The sequence below is a fragment of the Ursus arctos genome, unplaced genomic scaffold (genome assembly GCF_023065955.2).
Source record: "Ursus arctos isolate Adak ecotype North America unplaced genomic scaffold, UrsArc2.0 scaffold_27, whole genome shotgun sequence".
Classification (NCBI taxonomy): domain Eukaryota; kingdom Metazoa; phylum Chordata; class Mammalia; order Carnivora; family Ursidae; genus Ursus; species Ursus arctos.
In genome coordinates this window covers 9,097,891-9,115,638 of record NW_026622952.1, presented here as the reverse complement: position 1 = coordinate 9,115,638, position 17,748 = coordinate 9,097,891, and positions in this window count along the sequence as shown.

Genomic DNA, 17,748 nt, shown 5'->3' with positions numbered 1-17,748 from the left:
AATTAAGAACTGTAAAAGGATAGGTTTGTGTTGTTTTTAGACGATACATTTGTGGTCATTTGTTATATCAGCAGTAAGAAACTAATACTCTACATCGTGGTTTTCCCTTAAAGACCAACTTGTTTCTCAGGTGTGCTGAGTGAAAGAAAGGTCATCAACCCATGAATTAGATAGCTCTACTGCCTGTTTAGCTCTGAGATCACACACATGTATATGATAGGTATTTTGTAGCTAGCTATGTCTGGTAAATTCCCATCTTAACATTTAGCCTTTAAGATGATGCTTTAGTGATGGCTCATAGGAACAAGAGCAACAGATTATAATTATATGTATGAAACAATACCTGGACTTTATAGTAAAATTTAAGTGCTATATAGTGTCGATGTTTTTCATGTTACTTTATATATTTTGCAAAACTATTTAAAACAATAAATTAGCAAAGATTTCAACATAAAAGTACAGATTAATGAATTTTATTTGTGAGAAAGGTATCTAGTTGAGCTTATTTGCAAATAAACCCAGAGTTCTGAATTAGAATCAGATACTTAGATGAGTCTGAATTCAATATTTGAATATAGTTGAGAAAGTCTTTCGTTTTCTTTTTAAAATATTAATTTTCTTCCTCGAAGGAGAGTCTAATATTCCTGATTCACTGTTTAGACTTCGTGTGTGCATGTGTGTCTTACCCTAAGATGACTGCTTACAACCAAAGTGGACGTGTATGGGATCCGAGGTGAGGTGACAGGGATTAAGATGAACTGATTGAGACAGTTCCAATCTACCTCACTTCTAAGCAAAATCTGAATCATGATACAATGAAATTAATTTAGGAAAAAGTAGAGGGTTGTGTTAAATTCCCAGAAGGAAACATCTATGTGCAAAATTCTTATCTATTCATTTGTTGAGCTTCTCCAAAATTTCCACTATCAGAAAACTTAGAGCTGCTCTTATGACAATATTGAGCTGACATAAGTGATTTTGATATTGTCTTATACTCAGGTTGCATACGAAGGGATTTTTCTTACCTACCTGCAGGGATATCAGAAGCAGGTTCTGAAATGAACTAATTGGTGAACGCTTTAAGAGGTACTTGCTCCGGAGCATAGAAATTACAATGTTTTATAATGCCTTACAGAACGCTGGAATAATTTAGAGTCTCATGGCAAGAAGCTAAATCTCAGTGGAGCATTTAAAAATATTTTTAACATCGAAGGATTTCCAGTCCATGTGGAAAAATGGATTCCATTTCCTAAAGAGAATATAATAAGCGTGTGAGTATTAGAACAGAGATGCTCGTGTAGCTTGGCTGGTTTTACCTGAAACTTATTACTGTATAAATTGAAAATGATTGCATGCATTTTACAAAAACACTGTGTTGTCCTAAAGTATCATCCTCCATCAGCTGTGTGAAGTTAAGGAGTTCATTTCAGTGGGTTAGCAGTTATTTATGAAACAGGGATTTGTAAAGTACGTGTTGTGTAATTACAAGGGGTCAAAAGAGTGGTTCAGAAAAAAGGGGAAGTGACTATGGTTTTTCAAGGATCTCTTTAGACAAACAAAAATATATGAGCAAGATGGAGAAAAATGGGGCCCGCAAACAAATATACAGGAATGTGACCTGGGCTGTGACCACGAGGGCTAAGGAAAGTCAAAGTGAAGATCGATGTCAGCCTCAATTAGTGAAGAAAGTCTCCTGGAGTAGACAAGCCTTTACCAGCTAAGCTGTGGGGTTAAGTCAAGATTTAGAGGATCTGAGGAGAGACAGAAGAGAATTCCAGGAAAATAAGGATGAAGAAACTAATGGAAAGATCATTTATTCTTTCAAAAATATTGACTGAGGCTTATGTGTCAGAAGAATATAAAAGTAAACAAAACAATAAAAATTCATCTTCCACATGGTTTACATTCCGTAAAAATAAGTCAAATGAATGCTAAGATGATGATAATTGCTGTGGAGAAAATAAAACAGAAGTGATGACTTGGGACTACTGGGGACAACCTTAAATAAGGTAGTTAGGGAAGGTCTCACTTAGATTATGACATTTGAAGATCTACAGGAAGTGAGGGAGCAAATCGCATGGAGATCTAAGAACTGAGTGTTGAGGCAGGAGGGTCATGCCTGGTAAGTTTGATCAACAGTGGGCGGGAGAGGGGGCGCCTGGGTGGCACAGCGGTTAAGCGTCTGCCTTCGGCTCAGGGCGTGATCCCGGCATTACGGGATCGAACCCCACATCAGGCTCCTCCGCTGTGAGCCTGCTTCTTCCTCTCCCACTCCCCCTGCTTGTGTTCCCTCTCTCGCTGGCTGTCTCTATCTCTGTCGAATAAATAAATAAAATCTTTAAAAAAAACCAAAACAGTGGGCGGGAGAATGTGGCTGGAGCAGGAGCAGCAGAAGGGAAAACTGTAGGAGATGATATCAGGTAAGTGACAAAAGCCGAACGGCATAGGACCAGGTGAGCCAGTTTGAGGATTTAGGCTTTTACTCTGTGTGACAAAGGGAGGCACCAGAGAGTTAACATAGAGGAAGGATATGAACCGGTTTCCATTTAGCAGCATTACTCTAGACGATGTGCTCCGAATAGACTACAGGGGCAAGAGTGGAGGGGAACCGTGGGTGGGAACTAGCTGCTGCAGGAATCCAGGAGACAGAGAGTAGCGCCTTGGATCACTGTGGTAGTTGCAGAGCTTGTGAAAAGTGGTCCGAGTTTGAATTTACCTTGTAGGTAGACCAAATTTTGCAGACGGATGAAAGTGTCACAAGAAGAAGAAGGAAGGAAATGAGGGAGGGCGAGGGAATCTATAAATGAGAATAGATTCCAAGCAACTGGAAAGATGGAGTTGCCATTCACTGAAATGGGGAAGACTGTAAGAAGAGTAAGTTTGAGGTAAAGATCAAATGCTCAGTTTAGGGCAGGTTATGCTGATGATCGTTATTAGACGTTCAAGTGGAGATGAGATTAGGCATGAGTCTAGAGTTGAAGAAGAGTTACACAAGGGATATATAAATTAGACAGTTGTAAGTGCATATGGTATTTAAAGACTTGAGATAGCATTAGGTCACCACAAAACTGAGTGTAGATAAAGAGTAGGTTCAAGGCATGAACTCTAGGGTTCCAATGTGATGAGGTTGGAGAGATGAGGAGAAAGTGGTACAAGAGATTGAAAGTAAGCGGCTCGTTATCGGCAGAAGAAAGATAAGGAGGATGTGATGTCCTGGAAGCCAAAGGAAGCAACTTGCAAAGAGTAAACAGTGATGCCTGGTGTTACCAAAAGGTGAAGTCAGATGAGGACTGAGATCTGTTCATTAGATTTAGCTAGGTAGGGTTTATTCATAGCTGCAAACGTTGGCAAAGTTTGATTGTATAAATGCAGTCGTCATTTTCCTAGGCCAGATTTCCCTCGGGGTACAGTATGATTTCAATACAAATTATAGAATACTTTCAGGTTTCTGGTGGTTGGAAAATATGATCACCGATTCTTTGATACATTCTCCTTTAAAACATGGGGCTTAAAACCCTTCCTCTGAAGTGGAAGCTGCATTTAATGTCTCACTTCTAATACATGTGATGGAAATGACACATGTGAGGTCAGTTAGGACCTAAAGTATTGTGGTTTCCTCCTGGATTTGACTGCAGCCTCAAGAGGTACCTTGAGCCAGAATTTTCCAGCTACAGGCACACCCAAAGTTATGACTCACAGAAACTGTGAGATAATAAATGTTTATTTTCTTTTAAGTTTTGGGATAACTTGTTACGTGGAAAGAGATAACCAAGACACATTTCAGTATCTGAAAGTGAGGCTGCTGTCATAACAGATGCAGAGTGTGGAGTGGCTTTGGAACTGAGTAATGGGCAGACACAAAGAAAGACTTTGAAGTGGGAGTGAAAGCTTATGAACCTCGAATAGACTGTTAGTAGAAGTTGGGACTTTTGAGTGGCTTGTCAGTGAGGCTCAAAGCAAGGTGAGGACTATCTGCCTGGAAACTGAAAGGAAGAAAGCTTTGTTGTGCAGTGGCAAGCAGGTGAACAGTACTGTCACCTGTGATAATCTGGAAGTGGAAAATGACTGGAGCTGAGCGAACAAGCTAAGGCATTTTCTATGCAGAATGTTGAAGGGACTACTTGGTTTCTTCCTACTTACAGTAAAATGTGAGAGGAGAGAGACAAGCTTATGGAAGTTCGGTTGAACAAAAAGAAGCTAGTGTTTTGGCTTTAAAAATTCCATAGCCCCAGGGCACCTGGGTGGGTTAAGCGTCTGACTCTTGATTTCAGCTCAGGTCATGATCTCGGGTTCATGAGAGTGAGCCCTCAGTTGGGCTCTGGGCGCAGCAGGAAGTGTGCTTGGGATTCTCTCCCTCTCCCTCTGCCCTTCCCCCCACTCACGTGCGTGTGTGCACATGTGCGTGCTCTCTCTCGCTCTCTCTCAGATAAATAAATAAATCTTAAAAAAAAACTTAAAAAATCTCTAAAAAAATTCCATAGCCTTTCCAGATGGTGAAAGATGTTAAAATTAAGAAATAGCTTCTGTACAAATATCAGATCAAGGGCCCTGCCTGTTCTAATGTTGAAGCTGAGGGTGTGGCTATGAAATCTCTTATTAAGACTTCAGAGGGATCAATGGTGCTGCCTCAGAATACCATTTAGTCAGAGAAAAGGGCCCTCTGAAGATCCATTTGTCTCAGATCTCCCCTTAATCAAACAATATGGCTTCTAAGAAGCTTACAGATATTGTCTCTCAGCAGAAGCCCTAGAGAGGAGCTTATCTTGATTTATAGGTGTAGATTTATCTAATGAATTGGAGCCCAACAACATTCACAGGAGACCCACGAAGTTTTAAAAACAGAATTATATCAGCAGAAACACTGTCATCTTAGACTGAAAGCCCAGAGACAGCATTAAATAAAAAGAGGAATCACCCCCCACCCTGCCCGTCCAGTTCTACGAAGGGGAATCAGGCTCAGAAAACTACTCAGCTACAAACGTGTTAGCTTTCATGAAAAAGGAGGATGACTCAGAAGGTAAAAATAAGAGTGCAGCCAAGAGCTGTGGAGAATTATTCCCAGTCCTTGAGTCCCAGTCAAGAAACTGCCACCCCATGCTAGATTGGATTTCAGAACTGGTCTAGACCAGTGACTCCTGGGCATCTTCCGTGTCTATAGAGTGTATCCTGTGCCTCTCCCCCCATTGAATGTAGGGCATGGACAGAGAGCAATAACTCGTTTCTTTAGTTCACAGGTCTTCCAGTCAAGAAGAACTGTACTTAAGGATCTGTACTTAAGGAACGACATCTGAGAAGATTCATTCATGTTTTGATCTCATTTATATGATCTCATTCATATGACAACATCCTGGATTTCAAGCTGATACCAAACTGGGGTTCTTGGGAAGGGCGCTGAATGTATTTTGCATGTGAGACAAATATAAATAAATGTGGCCAAAGTACAAATTGCAATGGTTTTAAAATACGTCTATGAATTCTCTTTTTCACATACGTATTATTTTAGAGAAGTTAATACATATTTATAAATTATAAATTAAAATGTATAATATCTATTTAAAATATGTGTCATAAAATATGTAATATTTTAAAATATGTCTATGAATTCTCTTTAAGATGTAGAACTTAATACTGCTTCCCTTGAATGTGGGCTGGACTTAGTGACTCATGTCTAAGGAATAGAGTTCGATAGAAGTGACAGATGTGACTTCTGTGATGAGGACGTAAAAGACATCGCAGCTTCTTTCTCTTTCTCTCTCTCGGATTGCTCGCCCGGGGAGAGCCAACTGCCATATCACAAGGACACTCAAGCAGCTCTGTGCAGTGAGACCTGAGGCCTCCAGCCAAACACCGAGCTTGGAAGCACATCTCCTAGTCCCAGTCAAGACTTCACATGGCTGAAGGCCCAGCTGACATTTCCATTTCCACCTCATGAGAGACCCTAAGCCGGAGCCACTCAAATTCATGACCCAGAGAAACTGGGAAAATATATGTTCCTTGCTTTGTGCCACAAAGTTTTGGGACACATTGGTATGCAGCAATAGAGCACCTATCCAGACTCATCAGTCTCGAACAGAATCACTGGAACCCTAGCCTCGTAAATTCTTCAGGGCATGTGCGTGTGCGGAAGGGGATAGGGCAGACTTCCAGGGCTCATGAATGAACCTCTTTCTCGCTCTTCCATCTGGCTTTTCTCTTCGGAAAAGGCCGTGGGAGGCCTTGTCCTCTGCCACAACCCCGTGTGCTCCTGTCGTGGTGATACTGTTTTATCTTGTGCCCACTCTCATCATGCTGAGATGGATTTCCTTCTCCTCACCTGTGCTACAGTCTATCCCTGAAGCCACAAAAGAGACTTTTTCTTTAAAAGATTTTATTTACTTATTTGAGAGAGAGAAAGCATACACAAGCAGGGGGGAGGGGCAAAGGGAAAGGGACAAGCAGGCTGCCCTCTGAGCAGGGAGCCAGACATGGGGCTCGATCCCAGGACCCCGGGATCAGGACCTGAGCAAAAGCAGATGCTTAACCAACTGACCCACCCAGGCACCCTGAGAATTTCTTTTTTTTTTATATTTAGTTTCTAGCCTGGCCTCTACGAATGCCACTCTTTTATTGGCCTGCTTTGGGTTTCAGGCCCTTTTCTCCTAGACAGCTAACATGCTTTGTTTCTCAGGGGTAAGGCTGGAAGACAATGTGCGAGACAACCACCGGAAGCACTTGATATCCTCTCCACCCTCGGACTAGCAACCACGGCCTAGGTCAGGTGCCTGTATATTATTTCCCTCTGACTAATCCAATTAAGCTTGTGTTATCTACAATATAGCTATGATGGTAAAGATAGATTTTAAGTTTGAGAACTTAATAAATAGTGATAGGACCTAAAATATTTTACTAGATGGTTTCTTCCTAAGATATATAAGGTTTAGCATTGCCATAAATGATAATTCATAATGACATAAAAAGTCCTTCCTCACTAGAAATTGCCCTGAAGGGACCAATAGGCTGATAGGCACTCAGAGTCTCATAGCTAGATCTCTTTAATACAATCTCCAAACAATAAGAGCAAAATGACAGCCTCTTAAGTCTCCTAGGCAAGATGACCAAAAGTGACTCCTTCTATACACATTGCCAAACTTCAAGCCTTTTGACTTTGCCGCCCTGACCACCAGAGATTGTCCTACAGGGGGGAGTTCTGCCCCAGGCAATTACCTACAGAGGCTGCCCAGAAGCCTGTAAGGTGGCTTGGCATGAGACACTTACTCAGTATGGATGGTCCAGATTAGACTAGACTATGACTAAATCTTCTAAGAAAGGAACTGATTTTATCAGTTTTTCCTGAGACACAAAGAAAGATGATAGAGTGCCAAAGAAAAGCATGGATTCAGGAAGGGGGTTGAAAGAGGAATTGTGGGTTATGTGGAAGAGCCCCTGCACTCAGTGCAGAAGCTGAGCAGAGAGCAGAGTTGGGGAAAGATGGATTCTTAGACTCTGTGGGGACACTGGGACTTCGGGGGCATCTGAAACTTCCAGTTTTCTAGGAGGCTCTATTGCACTTCCAATGACACTGATTCCCCTCCTTTCTTGCTTTCTATGTGGCTTTATGCTAAATTCCTATCACTGGAGAGAACCTGATTATTTAGTTTATTACTTTTTAAAAAGATTTTATTTATTTATTTGTCAGAGGGAGAGAGCACAAGCAGGGGGAGCAGCAGGCAGAGGAAGAAGCAGGATCCTCACTGAGCAAAGAGCCAGATGCCGGACTTAACCCCAGGACCCTGGGATCATGACCTGAGCCAAAGGCAGATGCTTAACTGACTGAGCCACCCACACATTCCTATTTGGTTCTATTAGTTGTCATGAATTAAGTACAGAAGTCTCAGTTCTTAGAGCCAGCCATTAACTTCATTATGTCCAGTTAGCCTTCCCATAAGCTTCATGCTCAGGTGTTCATAAACATGACCCCTGGTTGGCCACTCCTGTCTACCTCCATGTCCAAATAATGACAATGGATGTCAGTTACTGAGTGAGGCATTGTTTTCAAGATATGTCACCCCGATCTTACACTGATCTGAGGGTTTCACTCGCTTAGTTGACAAATGTTTATTTTATTTTTATTTATTTATTTATTTTAATTTTATGACCACCATTTTAAAAATGAGGAAATTAAAACTCAAAAAGATGAAGGACCAGCCCAAGGTCACCGGGTAATACTTGCCAGAGCTGGGATTCAAGCTAAGCATCATCTGGCTAATGCAGTAGTTCTCAAACCTGGCCCTGGACAAGAGTTTGTTCATTCAACCGGTAAATCCTGAGCAACCAATATGTGCCAATCACTGGTCTAGGCGCTGCAGATTTAGCCATGAAGAAAAAGAGCCTATATCCTAAAAGACAGAGACAGTCAAAACATAAAATGGTTAACTGATGGGCTTAAAAACAAAGAATCCCAGGTGTTCGTTCCGAAGATCATGCTTCTGTAGGTGAGGGGATTGGGCTATGAAGTCTATCTTTTTAGGGAGGACCCTTGGTAGCATTTTGGTACTTAGTTTTGGCTACACTCCACTGTATCAGAGAATGCTGACTCCCAAACGTGTGTAACTTCGTTGTGGCTATGCTAAGTCCTCAGTCCTGAATACTTCTAACACAGTGTCTTCTTAAAACTACATTTTAGGTGAAATAGTAAGATTCTTTTAAAATTAGAGGTTAACCCCGGATAGTGCAATGTATGCTGATTGATACTAGGGATCCTGCAATGCATGCATTTCTAAATATTTGATCAGGATTGGAGAGAGACTTAGCCTTATAAATCCACTAGCGAAGAAAACACTGCTTCTAAAGGTGCAGTCATGGGGTTGTTACAAAAGGACCTTTATCGGGGTTATCGATTGTTACTTTATAAGTTTGAATTTTATAGGCACATCACCTAAGGAAGAATTAATGAGATTTAAAGACCTGACCTTGGAAATTCCAAATCTCTAGATAGGGCAGGGGGGAGAGGACGGGAGAAGGACAAGTGAGAACATTTGTTAGAGGCCACCAGATGCTGACACATGCTTTGATTTAATATAGGAAGTGAGAGGGAGGTATTTCATTCGAAACCCGGAAGGAGGAAATAGGCAATTAGATCACATGGCTGGTCTGGAGAGGAATAGCAACTGCCAAATTAATTCATTTGCTCAGGGAATAAGGGACTGCTGGTGAGTCATTGGCTCTAAGTAGGGCTTGCTTTGTTGTAAAGACATCATTTCAAGGCCCAGAGTTGAAGACATGGACCTTTAAAAACAACCTCACCCATCTTTGCATATCGTTCCCTAAATTCCCTGGGTCCCCAGCCTTCCCTGAATAGTAGGGCATCATAGAAATATGCTTAGCCTCTTCGAACTGGACGTGTCTATGAAGTATAACACTGGGATGCTCAAATTAGGCCAGCACCATGGAAAGACTATTCTCAAAACCCAGATTCTAAAAGACAAGCTGCATTTCTCATTGTTTTCCTCTCCTTCGGTCAGGACTCTAGAGTACATGTTGAATAATAACTATGCAAGAAATTGCCAGCATGAGTCCGCCTTATTACAGATGAACAGTTCATCGCTAATGTATTTAACTCAAGTTCTTCTTGTTCTAATGAATTAACTGTGCTTAAGTGGCCTGCAGCTGAGAACTTGTTTGGGGAAAATGGCTCAGATACAAATCCCATCTGTAATCACCCCTTTAAAACATTTAATACTTCTGCAATATTTAAATCAAGGATTCTTTCCCAGTCCATTGTCAGACGTCTTAAAGGAATATAAACATCTTGTGATTTTTTTAAAAATATGGAAATAGGCAATGCGTGTAGTTAACCATTAGGAATAAGTAAAAATAAATACAAAAGGCTTCTATAATTGGGTTCTCTTTTCTCCTTCAGGATGTAAGTGCTGTATTCCTGTGCAGCTTAACTACTTCACCAGGGAAAATTCCAGCTGATGACTCTATCTATAAGGCACAAAATCGTATTGGAGGTCAGTTCTAAACCCTGTGAAGTCAAACAACCACTATTTGATTTATCCACGGTTTGTAGAAAGGAGATACACGTGTCTAAAGTGATTCTTGGGAGTTGATATCAGAAGTGCCATAAGATCATGTATCGTGCAGTTCATCATGTGATGATTTGAGCAGCATTTGGGAGCCTCCTGTCACTTCATTGAAGGAAAGCCTATAAATAAACACTGCTTAACGTGCTTTGCCTATGAGCTAACAATGCCAATAATGTCTGGAGAGAGCCACAGTCTCTCTAAGAACCTACAGCAACTTCCCTTGGCCAGGCCAACGAGCACACACAAGAGTCCTCACCTGAACTCTTTTGGTTGTAAGAGGGCTCAGCCAGGCTATCTTGACCTTGAGTGTGAGAAGCACTATCAAATGCTGAAGCTTTAATAACACACGGACACATAGATGCTATTCGAAAATCGGCCAAGACCTTAACAGAACACCGCACCAGGTTTAATTTCAGTATGTGAAAAGAGATATCTGGAAATTGGATGGAGTCCAGAGACGAAAATAAGAGAGATAATTAAATGGTAGGGGAATAATAGTTTCTAAAAAAAATCTAAAGAGATTGGGATTTTTTTATTCTGAAGGAGATGGGAGCTAGAAAATTTTTTAAAAATCATGTTCCTTTTTTATATCAAAATACTATAAAGGTAAATTGAGAGGTGGTAGAGATAGCACATAATATAAATGAGTTTATAGAGAGCATAAGGGAAATGTGTTCTCTGATTGGAAAGTTTTCCAAATGCAGGAAAAGGCCACTGAGGGTGAGAAGGATGATTTTTTCCCCCTGTTTGAAAATCACCGGTCTCAGAGGCACGTTGGCATTGCCTAGGCCATCTCCACAATTAACTTTTGGTTTTATTTCAGTTTGGGTACAATTTCTCCAGACTCTTATGCATTCTCCCTACCAGAGACTTACTGATTATGATTTTTTTTCCCCCTAGTCCTGCCTGCAGGACTATTTTTCCTGCTAATTTTTATGTACTTAACATATTAGGTTCAAAATATCTAACGCAGCTTTATGAGGTATGGGCCTCTGAATTCTGAATAGCTGCTCTTGCTCCGTCCAAATCTCCTATTTCTGAACAACAACCCCCTTCATTTTACACACCGCAGACTAACAACGGAAATATCTTTAACTTCGGGCACCTGCGTGGCTCAGTTGTTAAGCATCTGCCTTTGGCTCAGGGCGTGATCCCAGGGTCCCGGGATCGAGCCCCACATCGAGCCCCACATTGAACCCCACACGGGGCTCCCTGCTCCACTGGGAGCCTGCTTCTTCCTCTCCCACTCCCCCTGCTTGTGTTCCCTCTCTCGCTGGCTGTCTCTCTCTCTGTCAAATAAATAAAATCTTAAAAAAATAAAAGAAATATCTTTAACTTGCTGGCCAACTAAATTTCCTTTCTTACTACTCTTGCCAAGGAGATAGATACAGACTGTAAAAGTATTAGTGATAAATTCAGCCGACCCTACATAATTAAATTCTCACTTAGGTAGAGGTCTTTTGACTAGACCATTATATAATGTAATTAGTCAAATAGCTTTCATAAATGAGGAAAGAAAAGGATTAATTTCTCTCTCTTTGGTTGAAAGGTGTGTCAAGATCACTCTGAATTAAAGATGTATATGTATTTATAAAATATTTGTTGAATGAATGAACACATGAATGAATGTAGTACGTTTTGAAAATCGTGTCATAAATACACAAATTATTCCCCAATCACATACTGTGGTGAAAATTTCATATTGACCATTGTCCTGATTCTGCCTGTTTAATTCTTGAGTTTAATAAAGACATTTTTTTCTCATCTTGAATTGAGAATCAACTTCGCCTTCCTTCTACCCATAACCATGAGCCACAGCAGTCAAGAATATATGGCTAGCATTGAAAAATCACTCTATAGAGATAGCTCAAGTGTAATTCCATAAATAATGAATCAAAGACGCCCACCGTATCTCTTGTACCTTATTGAATCATTGCACACTTTAAACTGCTCTGTGGTGTGTTTAACAAATCTTTAACCATGTCCCAAAGCATTACTCATAATTTAGTCTGAAACACTTAGCAATTTCATAAAGTTTTGCATTCTGGCTCTAAAGTGAACCTTTAGAACAGAACCGAAATGTTAAATGTATTTTATGTAAGTACAAGTGATGTGAATTCATACATTACTAAACGTTTTTATACTTCTTTCCATTTAACCATTAATGCTTTCTTCCTGCATGGCCATGAATTTTTGTTGTAGCCAACAGATATTAAGCCCCTTCCTTCTCACTTATAATGAAGCCTATAGACACGATAGAATAAAAGAAAATGGAAGAAGCTTTCATTCAGACCTGTTTGGTGTTCTGGAATGGCAGAATGTTACTGTTGATAACCTTGCAAGGGTAGAACTCAGAATGTGAAGGAGATTTTGCTGTCACTGCTTGCTGGCTAGGCAAGCTCTCCCATATGGTTTGGAAAGAGAAATTATTTTAGGGAAGAGGGCAGATGCCAGAAGCGATCATGCAATCATGTGTCCATCAAGCAAGCACTGAGCTGACTCTCTCCTCTGCTTCCTTGTCCTGTTTCCTTTTCTACCATCTTCTTTTCATTCTGAGCCAACTTCACATCTTCTTTTATCCCCCTCCTCGCCAGCTTCCTTTCCTGAGGTGTTGATTGTCAGCAGATCCAGCCCCTCTGACTGGACGCACCTGTTCCTTTTGTTTCTTCTCCATGCAGACAAGGTGACGAAAGAGGAGTAGGAGTAGAGAGAATTATGCCTGCGATCTGTCCCATTGTTCTCTATCCATCTACTGCACAGCTTGTTTCTCATGCTCTAATCTACAATCTTAATTTGGAAACCATCTCATGTTTGCTTCTGTGAATAAAAGTTTAAGGCAAAAAAAAAATTGAAAACTTTTTTTATAGAATTTTACACAAGGTTTATGAAAACACTTTAGTCTCTTAACATAAGGTGGTATATTTAACATAGTATATTCGTTTTCTCCCACTGCATAACAATTGCATTCATTATCTCACAGTTTCCGTGGGTAAGGAGTCTGGGCCTCACTTAGCTAGGTCCTTTGCTCAGGATCTCACAAATCTACAATCAAGGTGTCAGCCAGATTTGGGGTCTTATCTTCCAAACTTATGTGGTGGTTGGCAGAATTCTTTTCCTTGTGCTTGTAGGAACGAGACCCTTAGCTCCTAAAGATTACCCAACCTCCTCCTCCATTAGAAATTCACCACATGGAAAAAAAAAAAAAAAGAAATTCACCACATGGCTCTTGGCTTCTCAATCTCCAGCAGGAGAGCCTTCCTCTGACTTCTTTTTTTTCTGAGCTGTAGACCTACTTTCAATGGCTCACCTGTAAAGGTCAGGCTCACCTGGAATGATCTCCTGCTTGATTAACTTAAAGTCAATTAATTAGGGGTCTTAATTACGTCTGCAAAATCCCTTATCTATGCCATATAACATAACAGAATCATGGGAATGATATGCCATCACTTCTGCATCTTCTATTTGTCAGAAGCAAGTCATAAGAGGGAGGATTCCACACTCAAGAGGGGGGATTCTACAAGGGTGTGGGTCACTGGAGGTCATTTTAGAGTTCTGCTAACCACAGGTAGGAATCAACACATTCAACAATTTCCTAATTTTCTTCCTTAGCCATTCTTGTAGTAGTTGCCCCTTCCCAAAAAGAGCCTTATCAATTATTTCCACCGTTCACATCAAGAGTCACTTCAACATCCATTTCTATAACCATGCCAATATACGATCCTCACATGTCTTTTTTTCCTTTACTCAATTCTGAAGATTTTTCTTGAGCATCACTCAGACTGTATGCTTTCCTTGTCCTAATCCTCATCACCAACCAGAAATCAGAACTGTACCAAATCAGCAATCTTAAATGCAGAAATCCCACCCTTTCACCTCAGACTGTTATCAGTCAAGCTCATGTCCTCACTCCGATGACATCTACTCTGACAGCAGATAGGCAATGGCCCCATTACTCTCCTATTGTCTTCTGGATTATCAGCCACCTATTGACTTGCTCATTTCCCTAACCAGTCCAGACTACTTAGTTTATTACCTCAATTGCTTTCTCAGTAGCATCCTCAATTACCTTGAAACCCAGTATTTCCACTGTACCTTCCCTTCATGAGCTCAACTTCATAATCCCTTCAAACCCGTAGGCTGCTTAGCATTGGTGGAGAAAAGCAACCAAATGTGCCCTTTAAAGTCATTATAAACTTACAGGAAGCAAGGCTCTTCATTACCTTACAGTTTTAGTTTTTATTTGTTCTCTCGCCCACTCCTCTCAGAGACCAGGGGTCTTTGATATTCTGTTCAAGCCTCTTACCCAACTCCGATATCCTTTCATCTAGAATTGAATGTCCCATGTCTCACACAGAAAAGTTGAAGCCTTCAGGAACAAACAGCTACTCTTCCCACCACCTACAAAATGTAGCCTTAACCTTGCTTGTTGCCTGCCATGTCCCTTAAGATCATCGATTATGCACTTTCTCTTCAGTGTAGTCAAATTTCCTTCCCTTCTATAATCCTTCCCTTCTTTATATGAATATTTACCTACCAAATGAGAACACAGCACACCCCCAACTTTTCCTGTTACCATAGCTCTAGCTCTTGATCTCATCATCCTTCATTGAGTCCATGGAAATTACATCTGAACCAGCCTCCCTGTATTCACCACTGCCAGAATACTACATATAAACTAAAAACATCACTATGTCACTGCTCAGAGACCTTCAATAATTCCCCTTGGCTTCAAAAACAAAAGTACATCCTTAGTATTGCATATGGCACCTTCTAGATACCAGTCTCCATCCAATAATCTAGTATTTTCTCCACCATTCCTGTCGTCTCACTTTATATCTTACTGCTAATGAACGTCACCCTTCAGGTTTAATTTTGTGGGAGATGACAGTACTTGTTGAAAATATGTGTTGCCCTTCCTTGTGAGAAGGTAATACTTTCCAACTCCATCATGTTAGGCTTGATCGTATGACTTTCTTTTGCCAAGAGAATGTGGGTGAGATTGAAAACTGCCACTTCAAACCAGAATCTTTAAGAGCCACCATGTCTCTCAACCATTCACTCTTTCCCCCTCTGCCATTAGGCCGGCGCATCCCAGATGGGGGATGCTCCTTCAAGTTTGGGTCCCAAAATAAAGAGGATGCAGAGCACAGCCACAGCCCATTAACAATGAACATGAATATAAGTGAGCAACTTTTATTGTTGAGAGCCATTCAAGTGTGGGGGTTGTTTCTTATTGTAGCAGTATCTAGGGAAATTTGACTAATATGAAAATGGGTTCCTCCATTAAAAAAAGAACTAAAATATGTAGCTTTGGCTTTTGGGCCACATAGTGAGGGTTGGTGGAACTGAGGAAACGTGTTTTGTCACTATTCTTCCAGCTTGTGTAAAACCACAACCTATAATAACTCAGAAGCCAAATAATGTACCTCATAAACTTGTGGCTTTAGGGACATAAAGAGAAAAAAAGAATGTTGGTGATATGATTACTATTGGCTATATTTGACAAAATATGGTAGGAAAAGATGAGCTCATAAAAGAACTAATTGATTTGCCCATAATTGAGAGGAATAGAGAAAAGATAGAGATTATGGGACTTGCAGAGTTTGAATATGCAACTGAAAGCCATTTCCAACTAGAAAGATATAAAATCTGGAAGATCTGTGGGTATCAAGGGCCAATTAAAACAGCCTAATGGCAAGGTCCAAATTTAGGGTACTGCCAACAAAGTTTCTGCTGAAATTTCTGAATTGTATGGAGAAGATAGTCAATCTTGGACCCCAAAGATTTTATAGATAGGAAGCAGACGGAGATGCTCTTGGGCCTCTAAGAAAACCACACTCTCCAGCATCATATTCAAATGTAGCTAATGATGATAAAAGGAAGAAAAAGAGCCTTCCAAAGATGGAGTCAAAGGTTACAGACATGATGAACTGAAGAGCTATTTCTAGGTTGTAGATCTTGGGAAAAATTGAAAAAGTTTCAGATCTCCAGAATGGGGACCACTTACAATATCTACCTACCCTATGGGATTTTTGGATTGACATAGATGAGCAAGTGATGAGTGTCTTATTTCTTCCCCTTTCCAAATGGGAAGGTTTATTTTAGTTACAACTTCCCTCTTCCATTATTACATATTGAATATGTGAGGAAATATAGTTTATCTCTTTAAGTTTACGTCACTGAATCAAGAGGAGCCACGTGATGATTTGCTACAGAGACTAGCAAAAGACCCTAGAATTTGAATCTGAATGCGACTTTTTGGTTGTCTCCTTTGGAAAGATGGGAGAGTGCGTGAACTTAGTGTACAGAAGGAAAGAACGAGAATATTTGTGATCAAGACACTGTTATTTTATTTGTTTGAAAGATTTACTACCCCTCCATGTAGATGTTTATATTTCCCCAATTCACTGAAGTCAGGCATGGCCATGTGACTTTCTATGGCCAAGAACATATGAGAGGAAACGAATTCTATGATTTTCCCAAGTATCCTTAAGAGTCATTGTGTCATTTGACTATTCACTCTTCTCTCCTTTGAGGCATGTTCTATCTTCAGGGAGAACTGCTTTTACAATCTGGGGCTTGGAATGAAAATTAGAAAGAGAAATACAGCCAAATACAATGGACATCAATGTAAGTAAAACAAACCTATATTGAGACTTTGCAATATGCATTAGCATATTCTAATGAAAGCGGATTTCTATACTCTCTCTGTTTCTTCTCCTTGTTTGCACCTCAGTTCCCATCATTCTTTGTGTCCTTATTTCATGCATATTATTTAAGGCTTAACTCAGTCTAGAAAGTTTTTTGTTTGTTTGTTTTTTGTTTAAGCTTCCAGGCTGGGAGAAAAGCCTGTATAGACTTCCCTAGCACCTGTGTGTATCTTTACTTTTAAAACGATCAAAAATATGAAAAATGTCAGTTATGCAAAACCAGGAAAAATGGTCTTAATCTTCACATTACTCATCCAAAATAGCATAGTGCCTGTGATGGCTTTGTGTTGTGTCAATTTGGCTAGGCTGAACTGCATTTTCCAGAACTTGCTTTTTTGTAAATTTCCATTAGGGTGGGCGGCAAGGGAGATCCTTGGGCAGTTTGGAAGGCAGAAGACGAGCAGCAGCCACTGTACAGCTCACACACATTGCTGGTCTGCTGATGTTCCTTGTTGGTATGAAGCAGCCGCTGGGCCTGTAATCGTTCTACCTATCCTGGAATCCTCCTTCGGCTTCTTTGACTCCCGGGCCTGGTGTCCGTGTGTGTAGCTCTGTAGTGAAGGGTCCTGACTTCTGTAAGGTAATCTCATCACCAGGGTCAGAGGAATAGGAGCAGATCATGGGATTCCGTCTGTTCTCACAGGGGTCTAGCTTTTCATGCTTGTGGATTCCAGCCCGCTTGTGATCTTCTTACCCTGTTTGTCCTATGGACTTCAAGTTCCAGCATCAGATACAGAGACAACATTCTCCTTTATTTTTAAATATTTGTTCAAGTATAATTAACATCCAGTGTTATATTAGGTTCAGGTGTACATTATAATAATTCAACAATTCTATATGTTTCTCAGTGGTCATCCAAACGAGTGTACCCTTAACCCACTTTATCCATGTCACCCATCCCCTTACTCACTCTCCGGCAGTTACCATTTGTTCTCTGTGTGTAAGAGTCTGTTTTTCTTTTTTTTGTTTGC